This window comes from Panthera onca, chromosome B4 (assembly GCF_046562875.1).
Source record: "Panthera onca isolate mPanOnc1 chromosome B4, mPanOnc1 haplotype 2, whole genome shotgun sequence".
Taxonomy (NCBI): domain Eukaryota; kingdom Metazoa; phylum Chordata; class Mammalia; order Carnivora; family Felidae; genus Panthera; species Panthera onca.
The window spans coordinates 116,346,882-116,363,507 of record NC_138345.1 but is presented as its reverse complement, the minus strand read 5'-3'; the positions used below and the strand labels follow the sequence as shown (position 1 = coordinate 116,363,507).

Sequence of the window (16,626 nt, the reverse complement as noted above, 5' to 3'; positions counted from 1 at the left end):
GGTGGCTATGGTGGTTCCAGCAGCAGCAGTAGCTATGGCAGTGGCAGAAGGTTTTAATTACTGCCAAGAAACAAAGCTTAGCAGGAGAGGGAAGCCAGAGAAGTGACAGGGAAGCTACAGGTTACCACAGATCTGTGAACTCAGCCAAGAACAGTGGTGGCAGGGCCTAGCTGCTGTATACAAAGAAGACATGTTTTAGACAATACTCATGTGTCCATACACATGGGCAAAAAACTCGAGGACTGTATTTGTGACTAAGTGTAAACAGATTATTTTAGTTTCTGTTCTGTAGAAAATGTAAAATATTCCAACAAAGGGTTTTAATGTAGATTTTTTTTTTTTGCACCCATGCTGTTGATTGTTAAATAGCCTGATCATGTGTCTTTAAAAAACACACAAAACATAAAATGTGGAACACTTCCTCCCTCACTTTGCCTAAAGGTCTATCATGACTTCATATCATTCTTACTATTCATTATTTCAAAGAGACAACTTTTTTTTTCTAAAATCAATCCAATGGGTTCGTCCTGACTCGTCGTTCATAATCTGATCTTCAGTCCTTCCTTTTCTAGAGAAATGTTAGTTCCAAAGAACTCAAGGTCTCTTGCAGCGACTTTTACCAGTGATGAACCTTGCTTCATCCAAAAGTACCTCCCTCACCTGTCTCAGCCTTGGCATTGAAGCTTACCATGCATCCAACTGAACTTCAGGGCACTAGGTAGCTGAATAGCTAATCTAACTTGGGTGGACTGCCCCTCCAGCTCCTTGTTCCAGAATTTCTTGGAAACTACCAGAAAAGTCCACTAGAGGTCACTTTACTGCCACATGCAATGGATAGGGAATTTCAGAGTTTCATTTCTCCCAAAATGGTTATGAAATAAAGTGTTGATGTTAAAGTTCTAAGAAAATATGAAAACAACTTGGGAATTACCATGTCTTTCCATGCCACAGTGCAGAGTGCTCCCAGAATTTCAAACACAGGAGGCTGAAAGTGCTTATGGAAATTATAAAAAATTGAGAGGAAATCAGTTTATTGCTTCCTAAAAGCCACATTCATCACTTATTCCTTCGTACTAGACCAGAACCCATATGACTCCAGAAAGACACTAGAGCAGGCAGGGTTCCTAATTTGGAGATGGTATATTCTTAGGTATTGGAAGGTCTGTGAACCTCTAAAATTGTGTTTTTCTGAGGATAGAACGATCCTCAAAGAAGTTTAAGAGATGAAAGACTCAGAAACGGGAAGAGCTGCTTTTTTTTCACCAAAGAAAATTGAAAGAGAAATTTGGGCTCAGAAACCCCCTCCAACACTAAGATTTTCTCAGCCAGCCAGGGACAAATCAAGGAATTGATATTTGAGCCTCTGTCCTTTAGAAAGGACCTGAGTGGCAGCAACTGAAAGGCTAGCAAAACTTCAGCATTCCCCACCAAACTAAAAGGTACAGAATAAACGATAATTATGGTTAAGGCAGAATGCAACCTAAAAACAAAGAGAAGATAACATGAGAATGGCTCCCCAGGACCCAAAACCCCAGGCACTAGGGACAAATGGGTTAGAAAAAGGGGTGGAAACCCTCAGTGTGATGCAGATTTGTTTGAAGTGGAGTGACCAGCTACTAAAAAGGGGAGTCCCCACAGATCAGCTCACCCCTCCCCCACAGCCCTATGTGAGCTCATAATACCTACCCTTCTGAAAGCAGTTGCCTCATAGGGATTCAAACTGACCAAAATGGAAAGCTTTGGATGAGTGGAGCTGGGGTCTGCCATCGGTATAAAGTCTGAGAATTCAGAAAGTTCTGAAGTGTGGGCAGGTGAGCCTGAAAGAAAAGAGAATTCAGAGAACTGTGATTTATTTCTGTCCCATTAGGGATGGAAGATGCTTTGATATATACTTAAACCATCTCTGGGGAGTTTAGAGTTTAGGATATTTTGAAAATAAAGGCTTTTGTTTTTGACTGTTACTCCTGACCCTTCCCATCTATTAACTAAATTTGACTTATTAACTTATTAGCAAAAATCCTGTCCATTTGAAGATGGTGCTAGTTATCCTTGTACCAAAATACTCTCCCTAATCCTCTGGGGAAATGACTATATTTACTTGTCTCAGCACTGGGCTTCTTCAGAAATGGTCACGCTTATGGGAAGTTTTATACTATGTCTTAAAAGCAATCTAACCGGAATCCTAGAATGGAATCATCTCAAAATAGAAGCATAGTCTAATTTTGTAGCAGTATGCCATCCGTATAGTCCTAAAGATACTAAACAGGTTCTTTTTAAATCAAAGGATCAAACAGGCACCTCTGTCTACAAGCACTTAGGAAAAATGAGCCAAATTTATATTTTCAAGCCAATAACATCCAGTAGACTACACAAACAAGTAGAAACAAAACCAAGATATACTGCAAGACTGATTCCAACTCCAAACAAATTCTGTGACCTTCTCAGGTCTCTTACCTTGCTACCACAGATATTCCACTTGATCTGATATTTAGCATATTAATTACAATGTAAAGTATAAGGATTCAAAGTCCAGGCATTAATCCCTTGGAAACCCTAAGATCTAAGTGCCAATGCAGCTATTTTCTAGTTTTGTGATTTTGAAATTATTTAACTTCAGTTTCCTTATCTGTAAAATGGAAATAATAAGATCTACTTTGTAAGGATTAGGAAAGGAGGTGTGTGTGTACTTGAGTTATCCCAGCCTCCTCTCAGATGACAGGGTAAGCCAAAATACAATGTACTCTACAGAAAACACTTGGAGAAACAAAAGTATCATATAAAGAACACTAACTGATAAATCCATAATGATACAGAGCATACTGAGGGTTCACTTCTGCCATCACACATAATAAAAAAAGACTAAAATTTGTTTCAGATCTATTAAAATTGTTCTTTCAATCATTTGTAGGACAAATAAAAAGCTACCAGAAGACTTGTTTCTACTCAACATCAGAAAAAGTTACCAACAGCAGTCCTAAAACAGAAGGGCTGCCTCTGGAAACTGTGAGTCCTTTGTTACTAGAATCATAGGACAAGGGAAGATGATGGGAGGGAAATGAGGAGGGCACTCAAGGATGTCCAGATGTCAACCACTTGGCTGGACTTTATCAGGTCTCTTCCAAAGCTGAAAACTTTTTTTTTTAACTTTGATTTTTTACTTTTGATTTAAGATATATTTAAAACGTCAGATCCTCTTTTTTTCATGGTTTACATACTACTGAACTCAAATTATTTGCATTTTATTTAAAATTATTTTTTAAATTTAAATCCAAATTAGTTAACATATAGTGTAACAATGATTTCAGGAATAGAATTTAGTGATTCACCCTTACCTACATGTTGCACCCAGTGCTCATTCCAACAAGTGTCCTGCTTAATGCCCCTTGCCCATTTAGCCCATCCCCACACCTAACACCCCACCAGCAACCCTCAGTTTGTTCTCTGTATTAAGGGTCTCTTATGGTTCGTCTCCCTTCCTGTTTTTATATTATTTTTGCTTCCCTTCTCTTATGTCCATCTCTTTTGTATCTTAAATTCCACATGAGTGAAATCATGATATTGGTGTTTTTCTGACTGACCTATTTTACTTAGCATAATACACTCTAGTTCCATCCACCTTGTTGCAAGATTTCACTCTTTTTGATCACCAAGTAATAACCGTTGTATATATATACCACATTTTCTTTATCCATTCATTCATCGATGGACATTTGGGCTCTTTCCATACTTTGGTTATTGTCGATAGTGCTGCTGTAAACACTGGGGTGCATGTGCCCCTTTGAATCAGTACTCCTGTATCCTTTGGATACCTAGCAGTGCAATTCCTGGGTCATACGGTGGTTCTATTTTTAATTTTTTGAGGAACTTCCATACTGTTTTCCAGAGTGGCTGCACCAGTTTGCATTCCTACCGCAGTGCAAAAGGATTCCTCTTTCTCCTCATCCTCTCCAACATCTGTTGTTGCCTGAGTTGTTAATGTTAGCCATTCTGACAGGCATGAGGTGGTATCTCATTGTGGTTTTGATTTGTATTTCCCTGGTGATGAGAGATGTGGAGCATTTTTTCATGTGTCTGTTAACCATCTGCATGTCTTCCTTGGAGAAGTGTCTATTCATGTCTTTTGCCCATTTCTTCACCAGATTATTTGTTTTTTTGGGTGTTGAGTTTGATAAGTTCTTTATAGATTTTGGATACTAACCTTTTATCTGATATGTCATTTGCAAATATCTTCTCCCATTCCATCGGTTGCCTTTTAGTTTTGCTGATTGTTTCCTTCACTGTACAGAAGGTTTCTATCTTGATGAGGTCCCAATAGTTCATTTTTGCTTTTGCCTTGCCTGTGGAATCATGTCAGGTAAGAAGTTGGTGTGGCCGAGGTCAAAGAAGTTGTTGCCTGTTTTCTTCTGTAGGATTTTGATGGCTTCCTGTCTTATGTTTACTTATGAAACTGGACCACCTTCTTACACCATTTGAATTTATTTTTGTGTATGGTGTAAGAAGGTGGTCCAGTTTCATTCTTCTACATGTTGCTTTCCAGTTTTCCCAACACATTTGCTGAAGAGTCTATCTTTTGTCCATTGCATATTCTTTCTTGCTTTGTCAAAGATTAGTTGGCCATATGTTTGTGGGTCCATTTCTAGGTTCTCTCTTCTGTTCCATTGATGTATGTGTCTGCTTTTGTGCCAGTACCATACTGTCTTGATGATTACAGCTTTGTAATACAGCTTGAAGCCTGGAATTGTGATGCCTCCAGCTTTGGTTTTCTTTTTCAGGATTGCTTTGGCTATTCGAGGTCTTTTGTGGTTCCATACAAATTTTAGGATTGTTTGTTCTAGCTCATGAAGAATCTGGTGTTATTTTTTAGGGATTGCACTGAATATGTAGATTGCTTTGGATAGTATCAACATTTTAACAATATTTTTCCAAACGATGAGCATGGAATGTTTTTCTATTTGGGGGGTGGGGGTCTTCTTCAATTTCTTTCATAAGCTTTCTATAGTTTTCAGTGTATAGATTTTTCACCTCTTTGATTATGTTCATTCCTAGGTACTTAATGGTTTTTGGTATGAAAACTGTTTGCTAGAGAATTACAGAAGGATATTCTATACCAAAACTACACTCATGGGGCACCTGGCTGGCTCAGTTGGTAGAGTGTGTGACTCTTGATCTCCAGGTAGTGTGTTCAAGCCTCACTTTGGGCATAGACTTTACTTAAAAACAAAAACAAAAATTATACTCTTGATCTACACTACTACTCTTGCTCAACTTTCCAAAAAAGTATCTTCCTACAGTGGTTGCACTAACTGAAGAAAAAATGTTCACATTTTCTGCTTCTTTGCAATTACAGTAAAACTTTGGTTTGTGAACATAGTTTAGTTTTGGAAACATGCTTGCAATCCAAAGCACTTGCATATCAAAGCAAATTTCAAGAACCATTGGCCCACTGTGATCATGTGACATTCAGCATCACATACTACTTGCATTGCAAGACATCACTCATCTATCAAGTTAAAATTTATTACAAATATTTGCTCATTTTAAGGAACACTTGCAGAACAAGTTATTCCAATCCAAAGTTTAACTGTATTCCTAAAAACACTCATTCACAGGAGCTAGAAACCTAGCTCTAGGACACAGTGGCTTAAAAAGCAAAAGCTACAGGAGGGCCTGGCTGGATCAATCAATGGAACGTGTGACTCTCAAACTGAGGTTGGAGCCCTACATTGGGTGTAGACAGTACTAACAAAATAAACTTAAAAAAATAAGTGAAATAAAATGTTTTTAAGAAGCAAAAGCTACACTAATGACATAAAAAAAGAATTTTATAGCATTGTTCAGTTTGTTCAGAAATGAAACAAACTTTTATGTATATATTTGAATTCAATTCTCTAGTTTATCTTCCTAATGAAATACCTGTTTTCCTAAGAATTGTAAGAAAAACAAAAATATTATCAGACCATCTGAAGGCTTTTAACATTAAAATAAGCTATAAGCCACCAAATAGATGTTGTGTGTGGCATACCTAAAAGCAGACCCAAAGTTGAGAGCTGCCAGTTGTCTCAGTGTATGTATAGACCAAAGCACTGTACATAGTAGAAGTAAGTATACATAGGAATCTCTGGAGTCTTCCTGGATTCAAATCCTGGTGTTGCTACCTGTTAACTACATGACCTAAAACAAGTTACTTGATCTCCATACCTCAGTGTCTTCATTTCTAAATGGGAATAACAGTATATACTTCATGGGCTTAGTGTGAAGATTAAATGACAAAATACTTACAAAGCTGCATGCATAGTCCCTGGGCATAAAAGTGAGTGTTTATGAAATAATAGATACCATTAACACAATAGCTCCCACTGGATAGGTGATAGACTTGTTAAATATTTTTAAATGAATTTTTTTAATAAAAACAATATATGCTTATTGTAGAATGTGGAAATGACTACAAAGAATTTAAAAAGGATATTAATCACCCATAATCCTAACAATTAAAGAAAGGACTATTACATTTGGCATATTCTTTCCAAATATTTTTTTCTTGTATATTTTTCCATGGTTGAGGATCGTATGTTCACAGTCTGGTAGATTGAGGAATAGGTTTAGAGCTGCACCTTCTTCAGTGTCATAGGTGAGATGACAGATACCATGAAAAACTATATTTTCCTCTTTTTCATTATCTTTTTTTTCCAGGACTTTACTATCTACAGAGTAAAGACATAGCCCTGTAATCCTTGGCTACTTTTTTTTTTTTTTAAGATTTTATTGGTAAGTAATCTCTACATCCAACATGGGGTTCAAGCAACCCCAAGATCAAAAGTTACATGCTCTAGTTCTACCAACTGAGCCAGCCAGGTGCCCCTCCCTGGCTTCTTAATGCGAACTTTCTCACTTTCAAATGTACATCTCCTTTCTAAGCACCTCAGGAGGTGAGGTACCCACTTCTGTAACCCAAACTTCTCTTCTCCCTTTTTCTCCAATGCCAGACTGGCCCTGAAGAATTCCTCCCCTGGACTGTGCAGAGACAGATGTCTAGAAATGGAGCTTCTTCCCACCATTATTTCCTTTAACATTTTTTAACTATAAAAAATACATAAAGTGGGACACCTGAGTGACTCAGTTAACTATCTGACTCTTGATTGCAGCACAGGTCATGATCTCATGGTTTGTGAGTTCAAGCCCCACATCAGGATTCTCTCTCTCCCTCCCTCTCTTTGTCCCTCTCCTACTCACACATGTGTACTCTCTCTCTCAAAATAAATAAATAAACATTTTTTGAAAATTACATAAAACTTCATAGAAATAATTACCCATTTGTCCCTATATTAGATGTATAGCAAACAGCAGCGTCTGGCTGGCTCAGTCAGAAGGCCATGCAACTCTTGATCTCGAGGTCATGAGTTCAAGCCCCACATTTGGTATGGTGATTACTAAAAAAAATTAATAAACTTAAAAAAATTTTAAGAACAAATAAAGATGTATGACCAATATAACTTTAAACTGGATCATCAAGAAATTGATCTCTACTCTATAATAAGGCACAATGGTTGTCAGAGTTACAAATCATCATCTGCTACCATCTAATCTAGTACCTTTTTTTTTCAAGATTTTATTTTTGGGGTGCCTGGGTAGCTTAGTTGGTTAAGCATCCAACTCTTGATTTTGGCTCAGGCCATGATCTCATGGCCATGAGATTGAGCCCCACATTGGGCTCTGTACTGGGAGTGGAGCCTGCTTAAGATTCTCTCTCTACCTCTCCCTTTGCCCCTCTGTCCCTTGCTTGTGTGCAAGTGTGTACTCTCTCAAAAAATATATGTATATATTTTTTATTTTTAAGTAATCTATATACCCAACATGAGACTCAGACTTAACAACCCTGAAATCAAGAGTTGAATGTTCTACCAACTAAGCCAGCCAGGCAACCCTCTAATCTAGTACTTTTAACTCTGTAGTTCATTCTTACTATAGCTATTGCTATCTTCAGCAACAAAATACATCACCATAATAAGGTACTATCACCACTATCAGCAAACACATACCATTTATCATGCACCTAAGTAATTGGCTATGTCTATTTTTACATATATTAGCTCATTCAATCCTCAAAACAACTCTGTGAGATCACCCACTTCACAGGTAAAGAGAATCTGAATGAAGGTCTGTTTTGACTCCAAAATCACTGAAATTTTTTTCTAATTAATACTCTGAAAATCCTTCCTGGTCACACCTAGTTCCAGAGTTTTGACACGATATCACTTCATAATACTCTAACACAATCTTTTTTTTAATGTTTATTTATTTATTTAGAGGGGGGTTGGGGCACGGAGAGAGTCCCAAGCAGGCTCCACACCATCAGCACAGAGTCTGACTCAGGGCTCAATCCCACAACTGTGAGATCATGACCAAAGCCAAAATCAAGAGTCAGACACTTAACCAACTGAGCCACCCAGGTGCCCCTCTAATACAGTCTTTTAGATTCATGCTAGAATATTAGACTTTTAGAGAGATAAAGACTTATAAAATACAACTGTGTCTGGGAAGTCAGTCCTCTTTGAAAGAGAATAGTTTCTGGGGGAAGAAAACATGAAGTGAGAAACGCGGAAAAGATGCTTGTCCAACCAGCCAAATTAGCTAAATCAATCCTAGAAGCAGCTGATCACAGACAGTACAAGCACAGCTTCACCAAAAAAAAGTTGGCCTTGAAGTCCCATGTGCACTTGTTTTAGCAATCTCCTACTGACTCTTTTTTTTTTTTTTTTTTTTTTAACGCTTCACGAATTTGCGTGTCATCCTTGCGCGGGGGCCATGCTAATCTTCTCTGTATCGTTCCAATTTTAGTATATGTGCTGCCGAAGCGAGCACTCCTACTGACTCTTTGAGAGTCTTTGTAAACGTCAACTCCTTGTCAAATTTTCTGCTCCCCATCCTCATCCTCATCCCACCCCACATTCTCTCCACCATTTTCCCATAGCACTTTGTAAATGCCTCTATTGTGACACTACATTGAATTTACCTATCCATACCTCAAGCCTGTGAGGGAAGGGGTTACCATATCTTATGTTTGTGTTCCCAGTGTACCACGTAGTGCCTGGAACATGTGGACGGAATGAAGGACTGATGAATGAGTCAACGAATGAATGAAATGGAAAAGCAAAAATAGAACTAAAAGTTAGGAATAAAAAGAACAATGAGGGGGCACCTGGCTGGCTCAGTCCAAAGAGCATGTGACTCTCAATGTCAGGGTGTGAGCTCAAGCCCCATGTTGGGTGTAGAGATTACTTAAATAACGAACAAAAAAATAAATAAATACTTTTAAACAAACCAATGAGTTTTCAATAACTAAGAAGTTCCTTTATTTAGTCATACCCCTTCATTTTACAGAAGAAAAAACAAACTTGTGGGGCACCTGGGTGGCTCAGTCGTTTAAAGTATCTGACTTCAGCTCAGGTCACCCTGCTTTGGATTCTGTGTCTCCCTCTCTCTCCGCCCCTCCCCTGCTCATACTCTCTCTCTCTCTCTCTCTCTCTCTCTCTCTCAAAAATAAATAAAACATTAAAAAATTATTTAAAAAAAAAAAGAAAGAAAAAACAAACTTGTTATTAGTTAAATGACTTGTCTATACTAGTTACTATCAGGGGCACCTGGCTGGCTCAGTTGGTAGAGCATATGACTCTAGATTTTAGAGTCATGAGTTTGAGCCCATGTTGGGTATGGAGCCTACTTAAAAAAACAATAACAACAACAACAAATTAGTTAATGTCAGAAGCAGGACTAGAACACAACAGGTCTATTAACCTCAACTTTTTGTTTCCCTGATCTTTTCTCATTATAACACTGATCACACTGTATTGCCAGTCTTCCCCAGCACATCGAGCTCCTTGAAGGCAGTAACAATGTCTTATTGATCTCTAATCTATCCCTTGATTATAAATGCTGAAGGTAATAAATATAGTCCTCTGTGCCATAAAAATGACCTCAAAATCAGATATGTGGGTTTGCAATCCCCTTTAACACCACTTCTATACTAATTTCCACACTGTCAGAGATACCTGAATGAATTTTAGTGAAACAGTGAAATAACCCTGAGTTTTAAAACCAAACACACCTGAGTTTAAATGTCAGTTCTGAAATTTATTGTGATGTCAGGCATACTATTTAAAATTTCAGAGCTCAATTACTTCACCTGTAACCCAGATCAGAAAGGCTAAGAGGACAGGTAATAACATCTATCCTGCAAACTAGCATATTATAGGGGTTCAATTAAAGGGTCATTATGTTATTGTTGTTATTGTTAATTAACAAATTAGTGAATTCATTCATTACAACATGGAGCATTTTTTCAACTTCTCTCTGCATATCACCTGTCCTTTAAACCATTTCCAGGCAGATTTCTCTAGAAATTTTCTGAGTGATAACCGCTATTTCCTGACTTCACACAATACTGAGTGGCCAATACACAACTTTTAGCATTGGATTATAAATTCTATCTTGTGCTATTCTCTAATTTTTTATTATGCACATATCTCATTTTTCTCATCAAGTTGTAAGGTTTTTGACTATGTAATAAGGGTAATATGTAATATGTAATAGGGTAGCATAGAGAGAATAGAAGCAGAGAATTGAGTATAGAGGCTAATTATAATAGTACTGACAAGGAATGATAAGAATGAGAGCTGGGGCAGTGGCATTGAAAAAAGAAATGGGACTCAGGGACACTTAAATGATAGAACTGGCAAGATTTGGCCCCTGATTCAATGTGATGGATAATGCTGGGTTGGGGAATAAAAGATGATCCTAAGGTTTCTAAAATAAATGGTTGACTAGATGATGATTCTATTATCTAAAATAAGGAGTAAAATAAAAAGAAGAGATTGGAGACTGGGAGTGGGAGAAGGAAGGACAAAAGGTATTAAAGACATGTTAAATCTTTTGCAAGTAGGCACAAGTGGGCAATAAAAAGAGAGAGAAAAAGATCTAAAATACTGAAAACTCTTGGGGCGCCTGGGTGGCTCAGTCGGTTGAGCTTCCGACTTCGGCTCAGGTCATGATCTCACGGTTCGTGGGTTCGAGCCCGCGTCGGGCTCTGTGCTGACAGCTCGGAGCCTGGAGCTTGTTTCAGATTCTGTGTCTCCCTCTCTCTCTGACCCGCCCCCACTCATGCTCTGTCTCTCTCTGTCTCAAAAATAAAATAAACATTAAAATACTGAAAACTCTTGGTTGGAGAAATTTCCTCAGGAAATAAAGCAGCTTCTGAACCTAAGCTGTACAAGATATAAAAGAGACTGAGGTTGGGCAGAGAGGATACAGAAGAAGGTTGTCCAGTGAGGCCCTGCAGGGCAGAAATAGACTCAGATGGTAAATGTTATAAGTAAATAAATTTTTATTTGCCCTAAGGGAGAATTTTCTAAAAACATGAGGTTTCTGAGTCACCAAATCTTGGAGGAAACAGCTGTCCTTTGGGATCCAGGGAGCTATGTATCCCATTGTATGACTCTGGACCAGTCATTTCGCCCCAGCTTCCACTGTCCTATCTGCAAATTTCAGACCAAAGCCATTATCCTTATTATTCAGATTCTAGTGCTTATTAGGACACTTCCTGTATCACTGAGTATAACCAAAGAAACAGATTCGTGGCCATCAATGCATTTCACATAAAATGCAGATGGAGTAAATAAGGATACAGCTCAGATCAGGAAGATGAGTAAAGCTTTAATTATGAACCAGTTGATCCCTACACCCATCCTACAATGAGTAGCTTAGAAAGCACATACATTTCTGTTTCTTCTTTGAGACTGTCTTATCTGTTTTTCTGTCCATTCTCCAAGGTCATGAGTTTACCTATTTATGACTGAATACATTTTGGTGGAAGAGCTTCTATAATTATGATAGAATGACATCTCAGTTGATTTGGACACCTTTAAATGTAGGTCAAATTAGCTTGGCAAGGAAGCAATCTAGCAGGAAATAAACTACAGGTAAAATTCTCTAAATCAATTTTTCTCATTATATCTATACCAATTCTTCTTGGAGATGCTAACACTATCTTCTGTTTAATTTAGACAGTCAGGTTTAAGGACTTTTTTTCAAAAGTAGACAAGTTGAGAGGTGGGAAGTGCTTTAATAACTATCTCTCAAAAGAAATCACTTCCATGGTATCTATAAAGTACACTTCAGAGAACAATGGTATCTATAAGGTATGCATGCTGTGAAGAACAATGGCTGGTCATAGGAAGACTTGTTTTCTAATCCCAGGTCTGATCAATGCCGTGTGGCTTTAGACAAGTCACTTAATATCTTAATAATTTCCTCAGCTATATAATGATAAATATGAAGAAAGATAATGTGAAAATTCTTTGATATAAATTGTCTGCAATGAAAGGCTTTATAACTAATGCACAATTCCTCCTTTCCTCAATCTATTTATACAGATATGAGGTCCTTAATATATCTTTGAGATAACTCATAATCCTCTCCTCCCTCCATTAGATTTGTTAATCAAACGATTGAAAGTATTTTGGTAGATGGGGTGCCTGGCTGGCTCAGTCGGTTGAGTGTCCGACTTTGGCTCAGGTCATGATCTCATGGCTCATGAGTTCAAGCCCTGCGTTGGGCTCTGTGCTGGCAGCTCAGAGCCTGGAGCCTGCATCTGATTCTGTGTCTCCCTCTCTCTGCCCCTCCCCAGTTCGTGTTCATGCTCTCTCTCTCTCTCTCTCTCTCTCTCTCTCTCTCTCTCTCACACACACACACACACAAATAAAAATAAACAAAAAAAATTTTGAAAGTACTTTGGTAGATAGGTAAAAGATTTAGTGACAAAACCTGCTAAAAGAAGAAAGCCAAATGCCTCTGAAAAAAGGTAAGCATATCTTAAATGAAAAAAATCAAAGACTATATATACATTAATGTGTTTGTAAGACATACTCTGTCTTTATTATTTTTCAGATCTGTCAGTTAAAAAATAAAAGTAGTGGTGTAATATACTCAAGAGGTTTAATATTATGTTAATCAAAGCTGACAACTGTGAAAACCATTTATTTTTGTATGTGAACCACTAATTTCAGATGAAATCTAAAATACTCAAGTCCCAATTGTTAACACTGAAATGCCAACAAAAACCTTAAGGAAATCTTTTGTAGCTAGATTATACTGTTATGCATTTATTTGAGAAACTAAAACATGTATGTAACTAATGTATCTAAATCCTACTGTATCACTGCAAAGGCTCCAATAAAATCTACTTGGTCAAAATTTGAGCAAATTATACTACATAGCTTAATTTAAAATCTATGTTGTCATTCATCAAATTCTGATAACTATACTATGCAATTTAGTGTATGTGGTTACAGCATTGCCTAGACTCAACAAATCCAAAGTTGCATTCCCATTCCTACTGGAGCCAGTTGACTTGAAAAGGAGAAAAATATCAGTAACCTAGCACAGCTTGCTTTCTATCCACTTTCTCTGATTTTGGTGAAAACTGCGTTCAAAGGACACTTAATAAAATTGTGGATGAATAGCCTGTGTAAAAAAACTACCTGAAATGCCACCTTCACAAACAAAGTACAGTACTCCCTCAAAATATAAATAAATAGAATAAAACAAATAAACTTTCCTTCTCTAAATATAGGGAACAGAGCATGTCGTGATCCAGTTTATGTCTGCCTCTCCACTGCTAAATCTAACACCTCCAGAGAAGATCCTGGTCTGATGTGTGAATATAAATAAATTGATTAAATCCTGAACATGTTTCCTCCTCAACTGTAAAATGAGGATAATAATACTGACCTCCTTAGGACAATTGTGAGAATTACAGTAAGCAGTGACTATAAGCTAACTATTAAGTGAAAGCAGCAATAATAGTAGCAGCAGCAGCAGCAGCAGCCATAGTTATCATTCTGTCCTGATACATAGGGGATCATGTACAGGTCTAAGAATAAAATCTAAGAGTGTATTTTAAGAAGGAAAAGGTGATCAACTTTAGCATATTTTTGGTGAAGGAAGATCAATGGTTTTTGAATTTGACCAGGAAGAAATTGCTGGGGAGCTTGTTTTAAAAGAATATTTTCAGGGACACCTACCTGGGTGGCTCAGCCAGTTAAGCATTCGACTTCAGCTCAGGTCATGATCTCAAGGTTCCTGAGTTTAAGCCCCGCATTGGGCTCTTGGCTGTTAGCACAGAGCCCACTTTAGATCCTCTGTCCCCCTCTTTCACTGCCCCCCTGTGCTCGTGTTCTGTCTCTCAAAAATAGACATTTAAAAATAAGTAAATGAAAGAATATTTTCAAAGCAGTAAGGTGAGAAGCCTGATTGTAGGTGGCTAATGAAAAGAAAATGGAGATGGCAGGTATAAACCAGGCATTTTCAACATCCACCAATCACTATCATAGAGTCATGATGATTTTTTTTAAATCAGAGGACTTATATTTCTAGGCTTTTTATTATAGTTCTCATTTACAGAGAGTTTTAGGATTGAGAAAAATAATTACTAAGATTGTCTTGTTGCCATTGTTCTAACTCACAAAATGTTCTTAGTGGTTGACAATGTAGAAAACTATTGAGGTTATTTGGTAAAGAGTACATTGATGATGAATTTAAAACTGATAGGTAAAGTGGGCAGGGGGAGGCAAACCGTAGCTCTAAGTAGACAGGAGACTGAAGAAAAATGAGTTCTTATTGAATGTAATGAAACATGGTTTCAAGGCAACTATTCTCGGGGTTTTGTAACTAGTTAGCATGCCAGAGTCTCATTCGTTATTGGAATTAACCAGACAAATCACTCCACCAGCTAAGAACGGCCATGCACCACCACCCACAGAATCAAGAAAGAGATATCAATCTGTCAATCCTGTCCATGCCTTTGGTTTCCCGTGTTGAGTCAAATTAAGCAGGAGGTTCCACTCCTGGTGGCAACCTTCTGCCAATTCCTTTAAGTTTCAGCTTTGCAACCATACTCTCCCCCTGCCCCTCCCCCACTCCCATGCCCAACCAGAATCCAAAGACTTTGGTTTCCCAGAAGCTGCACCAATGCATCACCAGTCGGCATCATTTATGTTTGGAACTATGGCAACTATCTCTGTGCCTTTGAGATCTACTGATATAAGCTTCTCATTGATGATATAAGGGAGAAGAGAAATTAAGGGGTTGAGACAGGAAGCTATACATCAAGCGATTTCTTTCAAGATGTGGAAAACTGGATGTTTAAAAGCAGAGGTTTAGGAGCCAGTGAAAAGGAAGAGAACAAAGAAATGTTAGAAGAAGCAGAAAAGCTTAGCAACAAAGTACCTCACGTATTAGGATAGGATAAGATTCAATGATAATAATAGCACCTCACATTTATTGGGAACTATCATTTAAAAATTTTGTTATATCTTTGTGTTATGCATAGTAGCAGCTAGTAGAAATACCACAATTCTGATTTTGCTGGTGTCAATAAAAAATCTGCAAATTATATAGAAAGATCATTTATCCACCTTTTGGACTTAATTTACTTTGAATTCATGTAGTACTTCATAGTTTACAAAAGCATTTACATAATCCTCAAAACGACATGAATCTGCTGAATCGGTTTTGTAATTCCCATTTTCAGAGAGAATCTCAAGCAGATTCCATGCCCTGCGCAAAGCCAAAAGTGGGGCTTGATCCCCCAACCAAGAGATCATGACCTGAGCTGAAATCAAGAGATGGCAGCTTAACCAACTGAGCCACACAGGCTTTTTTTTGTTTCTCTTAAGTCCACAGTTGATTATGAAGAAAGAATTCTCACATTTTCGGTAGATATTTAAAGTGTTGGACTTCCTAACTAGCATTCATCTTAAGATAAAACGGTGGGTTTTTTTTTTAATGTTTACTTATTTATTTTGAGAGAGAGTGAGCACAAGCAGGTGAGGAGTAGAGAGAGGGAGAGAAAGAGAAAATCCCAAGCAGGATCTGCATTGCCAGTGCAGACCTTGATGCAGGGCTTCAACTCATGAGCCATGAGATCATGACCTGAGCTGAAATCAAGAGTTGGACACTTAAGCAACTGAGCCACCTAGGTGCCCCTTAAGATAAAACATTTTATGTTCATTCGGATTTCCTCTATTTCCGCAAAGACCCAGTGAGTGCCTGATGCTGTTCCACTCCTAATCAGGCCTCTCCAAGGCAACGCAATATCTATGCGTGTTTCCCATTTTCCCTGTCATCCCCCAAATTTAAAAACCTATTTCCCATTATCTTCACAGCACTGTTAATTTATCTAATTCACTAATTTGCAATAAGATACTAAAACTGTTAGGAGCTTGGGGTGCCTGGCTGGCTCAAGAATCAGGGAACATGTGACTCTTGATCTTGAAATCATGGGTTCAGGCCCCATGTTGGGCATGGGGCTTTCTTGGGAAAAACAACAACAACAACAAACTAATAGGAACTTAAAAAATATCCCCCTCTCCCCCAGATTTGCATTTTAACCTGGGGTCTTAAATTGTTTTAATAATATGGGCATTTCTGACCCTCATAATGGAGCCAAGGTAATTTGGTTTTTCTTGGCATCCCATCACACCAACACAACAAAGGCATACTTTATAGTGCTTTTTGTACAAATAATGTACATTACATGTACATCAGTATTAAACAAAAAGGGAGAAAACTATT

At 37.8% G+C, this 16,626-nt stretch overlaps 1 protein-coding gene and 1 non-coding gene across 7 annotated transcripts in view; one reads left to right on the top strand and one right to left on the bottom strand.

Annotated features, from left to right (window-relative positions):
* Positions 1 to 1,705: 1,705 nt before the first annotated feature.
* USP44 (ubiquitin specific peptidase 44) overlaps positions 1,706 to 16,626 on the top strand; it is a 55,040-nt gene continuing 40,119 nt past the window's right edge. For 5 of the 6 annotated variants that reach the window (XM_060656720.3, XM_060656718.3, XM_078449600.2 and 2 more), the window contains exons 1-2: positions 1,707 to 1,811; positions 2,909 to 3,003. The gene's annotated coding sequence lies outside the window, so the exon portion shown is untranslated. Of the gene's footprint in view, positions 1,812 to 2,908; positions 3,004 to 16,626 lie in introns of all 6 variants that reach the window. The other variant, XM_078449601.1, reaches the window with a different exon arrangement.
* LOC132660423 (U6 spliceosomal RNA) lies at positions 8,753 to 8,859 on the bottom strand. Its single transcript, XR_009601774.1, has one exon. It is a non-coding gene; the product is annotated as a U6 spliceosomal RNA (small nuclear RNA).